Here is a 7,817-nt window from a genome sequence, read left to right on the forward strand (position 1 = left end):
CGACAAGTGCTGCGTAGTATTTTATAAACAATACCTGATAACGCGAGGTTGATGTACCAGTTTTTATACGAACGTACAACGAGCGACAAGTCACCAGTTATTTTTGTGTTCGACTTCGTAGAATAGTTGAACAATGTTTGAAACATCGAAAGGTATATAATCAATAATGGAAGAGTTGCAAATTTAAACTACTTACACGGTCGATTTTTAAATCGGTTTGCAATTCGAAATAAACATTTTTAAACGCTTCGTTCGACTTTCTAAAGGTGATTGTTAATTTTCTAGCATCTTTTATTGGTAATTGTTAATTTTCTTTTCTTATTTAAATTTAAGTATAACAATTCTTTGTATTCACTATCGTCAATGATTTTTGACGTCAGAAAGGACTACCACAGGTATGTAAAATTTGTTTAAATAACGAGTGAAGATTTCATACAATAGTGTGTAGAAATTTCCTACACGCACCTGATACTTCACATAAGTGACTTTGAAGTGATATTTGAAACCGAGAAATTTTTATTTTCTACGTTATCTTGACAATTATTCATTGTCTTATCAATTCATTGCAATTCAATGAAAGTTCACAAAGTGATCTTTGGACGAACACTTTCCATTTATTTACTTTCCCCTTTTGGACTTAATTTTACGTGACAAGTTTCGTTATCATTGTTAAATAGGGAGACACATCTGGTCGAATAATCGTAATGATGAATACGAAGGTCATCTTTTATTGTTACAATTGTAATGAGATTACGTTTTTGATTCGACACGTTGGTCGATGTATCATTTAATGTATTAAATAATACAATTTTTATTACACAAATTATGTAATAGTAGAGTAACTAATTGACCGTGTGAGTTGTTTCTAATTCGTGTTATTATATGTTATTCGTGATTCTTATTGTGTTCAGAATCTAATACCGTTCTAACTGACACACTGATGTTTGCTATTGTGCTGTGATGGTGGAAATATCGATCAATGATTAAGTTTAATTTTTCGTGAGAGCACAGTGTGTTTGGTAAATTCTTGGAAGAGAGGAAAAATACTAATTTTCTCTTCCTGTCTTGAGATTCCAAGACGACCTTTTTTTCCAACCATAATCTAGGCATCTAGGTAATCTAGTAATCTAGCATAAGAGGTTGATTGCGACTAGCGTGCACGTAGACTTCGATCATCCAGTAATTTCAAGTGTCTTATTTTTCAGATAATGTTCAAACTGTTAGGAACGAGTCCTTCAAAGTCCTTGTCTATTTAGTTTCGTAGCTCCAGGAACGAACGATTTATAACAAATTATTGATCGGTCGGTCAATAATTATCAGATAAACTAATGATAGCTGCATCGTTGCGACTAGCTTTTGCTTGACGCGTTTTTTTTTACAGTTACGTCGATTCCTTGGCGATTCGTGCATCAACGATCATTTATTCTTAACGGAATTAACATGATGACAGTACTTGTGCCTGCAATCTCAACAGTCATTCACTGTTGCGAAAGAAAAGTGTCTGTAATTACGAAAAGAAACGTTTCAGCACACACGATCGCGTGATATTTGTGAAATAAATAAAAAGAACGTTTCCAACGTTCGTTTAGATAAATATACATAAAGAATTTCCCTGAACGTGTACATTAGAAATTTATACAGCAAGAAGACACGCAAGAATCTAATAACCATTGTTAGATTTACGTATTCCCACCTACGCTGTTGCAGTTAAATTCCACGTCTACGAAGAACGCGGAATAAGAAACATCATTCGTATAATTATACTGTCACAAAGAAACTCTGTCACGCAACTTGTACAACTTATACTGATACAAGTATACATTCACTGGATCCGAATTTGAAGACTTCAGCTCGATGTTGCAGCATCAGGAATAAAAAGGTAGCTTCTCCAGTTGTTATCGATTCTGAGAACCTGTTCCAATCTTTCGCGAAAAATTTCCTCACCCATCGTCCAATCAGATAATCGGTTTGAAAATTCCTACTGTGGTTGATTTTAATTCTACGTTGTTGTTCTGGTATCCCTTATACGATGCCTATTGGATGTCTCGATCAGTGTAGTCAGAAAAATAAGCTGAATCTTATGTCTGGGGAGTGGGGGAAGACAGAATAAATGGAATGGGAAAAGTAACGGGTGTACCTAATGTATTGTTATACCTGATACAAAGTATAACGATATACTTAACTACAGTACAATGGAAACACTCGTTAGCGAGAAAAATAAATTGAATTCTACGTGCAAGGAGTGAAACATCACCAATGAAGATTATTACATAGTTCGTCAATTATACAAACCTTTTTTGTCATGGTAAATGTTTGAATAAACCATTACGAATGTTTTTTAATAATTTAGGAAACGAAATTCATTGATTAGAGTACTTCTCTGCATACAAACACTGAGCTAAAGAAGTGTCACCAATGGCAAGGCCATAGACAAAATGTATTTTGGTCATTTCAACATTAGAATAATGGACAAATATTATTAACAGTCCAAGAGTTCTGTTTATCGCATCCAATACTAAATGGATACCCAAGATTTGCGTTATGTTTGCGTTTATGAAGTAATTTTCGTTGATATTGGTGGTCTCGAGTCGACAACTTTCTAACCAAATTTCTCCGATATCGAATGTTTGTAAATGACAAAGTTTAAATTTAGACTTTGATAAGTCAAAAAGTAAGTAGTAATTTTTTATATCAATATTGCTTGATCCTTCTTCTAATTCGTTAATAATGAAATTATTGGGTTGTTCGGAAAGTCATGTCGTTTTTCAAAATGGATAATATACAATTTAATAAAATGTTTGTACACTCTAAAAAAATCGTGTTTCATTTTCACCAAAAAAAACGAAATGACTTTCCGAACAACCTTAATATTATATTTATTCGACGCGAATGTATTTTCAATTTACAATAATTCCACTAAATCGTGTTTCTAGCTCTCCGTTAGAAAAGTCGTTGCACTATCTATGTTTTGATTGAGCAATGTTGACCTCCTCGACTGATAACGGTTTTAAGAATTAAGCAAAACTCTCCAAATACGACAACGTTGTCTACTATGTATGAGTATAGTATGAAACTCTCTAATTATAATTTAGTACATATTAGAAAAATAGACACTTCTTATCTGTCAATGTCAAGATTAAGCATAGTTATTCACTTCATCCATTAGAATTATGGTATCGTTTTCTCAAGATCTGACAAATATGTTTTCTAAATTAAATAAAATCGCGTATCGTCTTTCAGATTTCCTCCAAGGCATATCCCATCGATCTCTCAATATAATTGTATAACTTTTAACCATGGAATTGCTAAAAGTACCGAATTCTGTTGTCAAATTTTGCTCGTTTCTGGAATTCGATTAATGTCGTTTTTATTAACGCTTATATGCTACAAATTCATTAAAAATGACCGTGGTAACACTCTCTTGGGGCTTTAATGGCATTATAATCTTCGCGTCCTTAATGGTGGCTGTCTACCTGTACATGACTCGCAAATTCAACTACTGGACGAAACGGGGTATCATGGAGTTCCCTGCAACACCGTTCTTGGGCAATTTCACAGATTGCATCATGGAAAAGAAAGTAACCGTCCAATTTGTGAAGTATATGTACGATGGGTCCAAGAGATTACCTTACATGGAATTCTATATTTTTGATAAGCTGTTCCTCCTGGTGCAGGTTCCCGATCTCGTGAAGCATGTTCTGATGAGGATTTCAACGTGTTCCAAGACAGATACGCTTCGTTCAACGCGGTTGATCGTCTCGGTTATGGGAACGTCTTCCAGATGAAGAATCCTAGCAGGAAGATCGAAACTAACACCAATCTTCGTCTCTGACAATTCGAAGAATACGATCGGAAATTCCAATGTATTCGTTCGACAACGACTTGGATAGCTAGCTTGAGCTTTGAACTTGAATAAGTTTGAAAAATGTCGATAAATTTGGGACATTTTTCAACAATTTTTATTCAACCCAATAGGAGAAAATGATCGATTCGTTGCTCTGTAAAGTATATTCTTTGATTGACGTTCTCGTGTTTCTGTCGTTGACCGAATCGAATGCTAATTTTTTTTGTAATATACGTTTCAATGTTTAAGGGTGATGATTTTGTGACACAAGCGGTCGTGTTCTTCACCGGTGGATTTGAAATTTTTCCCACCATGATATTTTTCACGTGTAACGAAACGTTCGCCTTTGAATATGCGTATCCAAAGGACTACCAAGAATGCAAGACTGATGACAATATCACGTATGAGATTGTACGAACAATGCGAAATAGAATTCACGACAGGAAATTGAGAGTAATGTGTAATTTCGTTGCGAGCGTTACACGTAAGAACTCATTGCTTGCTAGAAATATAAAACAACTGCATAATTTTGCTAAATTAGTTCCGTTTAACTCCTCAGAACTCGACAGACTCATTGCATTTTTGAACACGACATGGTTACTGTAAAGAGTAATCCATAAATGTCTGTGAATATTCTCAAAGTGTCAATTTGCACTCTCAAAGAAATATATAATTTTAAACAGACACAGACTGTGGATAATATAGTTTACCAGTTATAGAGGATTAAGAAAAATACTCGAAGTTGTTCAAGATTCTAATTTCATTTTCAAAGAAGTGCAATTGCATACTATTCCACGATACAACTATTTCCTTTGCACTTTTTCTCAATCGTCAATGAAAAAAGGTGTGTAATCTGTTCCATTTTTGTAATACATTCAACGTACCTAATGGTGCGTGAATCACTTTACAAATGCGATGTGTTCTCTGATATACGTACCTCGCAAACCCAGAGACAAACGACGATGCAAACAATGGCGAGAAATTCCTTCTCGACGAGTTAAATGTTCAACAACTCTTTCTCGCAGATCATGACATTATGAATACGGTAGTCTTGAAGATTTTACACGTGTATTCACTCTTGGGATTTTTGGATCGTGTTATCAATGAGTAGAAGTTATCGAATTGCAACTTGGTGTTGGAGAAAGGCACACCAGTTTGCATTTCTGTTATGAAAATGCACAACGACCCTGAATGCTTTCTTAATTTGGAAAAATTCAACCCGGAATGGGTTGTCACTTCTTACGACGTGCAGTCTCGAACAAGTCGTAAATGATAGCACATTTTTTCGAAAAAAGTTATTATTATTTATCGATGAAGCTATCGTCACAAATCGTGGTCGAATAAATTTAAGAAATATTATCCTCGATAGTTACGACTAACTTATAAACAAAAATCTTGAGGTATCAATATTTGGTGCGATATCGCACCGGAATTTATGATAGTAAAGTAATTGGACCGTACTTTATTATTGACATATTAAAGATAACGAGATACGTAGCTGTTACGCAAGATATCTTGCTGGACATTTTAGAAAACATTTCTTTAAATATTCGCCAAACGATGCGGTTTCGGCAGAATGGCTGTCTTGAAACAAAACTTTTCTACATCAAATACTCAAATCGTTGGATTGGATGTAACAGGTCAGTACCATGATCATCACGTTCATCTGATATTACTTCACTCGATTTTTCCTCGTAGAAAAAAATTGATACATGTTTACTGCGAGGAATCAACCACTCCAGGTAATACGAAAGAACGAACAATTATTCTTGTGCGAATATTTCGTCAGAATGGAGCTGTTCGAACTCTTACAGAACGATTACCTGCATAATATTAATGCCGAAAGTCGTCATTTTGAAGATTTAATTTGATTCAAAGAGAAATATGATCAACTTTAGATGATTGTGAAAATATAAATAGTAATAAAATATAATATCAAGCAGCGGAGAATGTATAATCGTTAAGTGATACAGTATCTTTAATTTACGATCATTTCTACGTATCACAACACGACAACGACCCTTTTAACTATATTTCAGGTCTTCGACTGGAACTCGTGCAAGTGAAACGATCGTGTAACATTTCAGAAAGTACGAGGTGACTAGACCAGTCAGCGACTAATTACATCCTACGAGAAAACACTAGATCCGATGGTGCTGGATCCGAAGGAATTCGTCCCCATAGCCCTTGGAAGGGTGTGCCTGAACACCAGGAAGATTACCGCTGTAGCTGATAATCCGTTCGTATGCCCAGACAAATTGGCGTCGTTAACGATTAATTCCAGTTTAGCTGTAAATTTCTGTTGGACGATCATTAGATAGGTTGAAGCTTTTTGGATCCTGACCTCGAACTGGATCTATTAGGAAGTTAATTCCAGATTCTTATTTTTTATATTCGAATTTTGTGAAGTGTATTGTAGTCGTATTCCAATGTTAATTCTGTCAGATTTTCATAACTTTTACTTTTCTCTCCTTACTGAACGAAAATCGTAACAATTGTTCGCATTAATTTTTATCAATGGTTGCTTTTCGACTCTGATTTTGACCTTCTACTTTATATTTGTGTAATATCCTTTTACTTCGGAAGAAAGTACCAACCCAGATATATAAAATTATTTAAAATAACGAGTCAAGCTTTTATGCATTAGTGTGCAGAAATTTATACCTCTTTGCACCTAGTATGTCAGAAGTGACTACGAATCCATATTGAAAGATTCTTTCTCCCCTTAAGGAAGAAGAAACCTTAAATGTGCAAATGACACTTGTTTTCTCAGTTATGTAATAATTAATCATTTTCGTATCGATCCACCATCGTGTATGAATTCTACACAAAGAAGCTCAATTTTCGAAAGAATATTTTTCTTCCTTCTATTTCCTCCCTAAGAACTTATCTTCTCGCAACAAGTTCCGTTATAATTAATTATTAACAGAATGAAAATCGTAAAAGTAATATGACCAGATATCCTTCGTTGAGAAAGAAATGATGAACGCTTTACTGGAACTTTTGACATTCTCTTTCTAAATAATACGGTTTCCAAATTTTTACTGAAAAATTCAACCAATTACAAATATCCACAAACTTGTACATTAGAAATACACACAACAAAATGATACGCAAGAATCGAATAAATATTGCTGGATTCACATATTCCTGGGCAAGGCATTGCAGTAAAATTCCACGTGTACAAACTAAACGGAATAAGAAATATTATTCACATAATTGTACAATCACGGAGAAACTCTGTCACGCAACCTGCTTGCATCTTATACAAGTATGCATCCACGCGATGCATTCGCAAGCTATCGCATACGAGATTCTGGATTCGGATTCAGCGAGTGCAGTCTGATGTGTTGCGTCGCGACAGATTCTAAGGTGACTCATCCAGTTGTTAATTAACAATTTTGAGATCTCGATTCGGTCATAAGCGCAATCTTTTTCGACTTATTGTTCATTAAGTCAATCAAGCTCAAAACGTCTACCGCCTGTCGCGTTCAGATATCTCTTATACGGTATCTATTGTATTTCCGGTTAGACCTCGCACTCTGTCGGATAATCCTATATTTTTCAAAGGAACACAAACATCGAGACGAACAGTCTTGAGAATTCTTGCTAGATCGATGCATCGAGAGAATTAGACACCTTACGCTTGGTGTTCACCTCCACAATTCAGTCTGGATGAGCTTTCGATAGAGATCGAGAAGTTCAGCTGGTGCGGTCTTCGACCAGGTTGGTGATAGTGATTTTACATTTACGGTAGGGCAAACTCGAGTCGATTGGGAAACGTCTACGAATGTAATTCGAGACGAGAGAACGCTTAAGAGCGAATTATCACTCACTATGTCTCAATAATCGGCGGTCGTTTGCCGTTTCAAATTATTCAAATCAATTCGGCGACTGGTTGCGGTGACGTGAATCTATACCCACACCCACGCAGATATTTACCAGTAAATAATAATATCGCTTTAAATATATC

This window comes from Ptiloglossa arizonensis, chromosome 3 (genome assembly GCF_051014685.1).
Source record: "Ptiloglossa arizonensis isolate GNS036 chromosome 3, iyPtiAriz1_principal, whole genome shotgun sequence".
In the NCBI taxonomy this organism is placed as follows: Eukaryota; Metazoa; Arthropoda; class Insecta; order Hymenoptera; family Colletidae; genus Ptiloglossa; species Ptiloglossa arizonensis.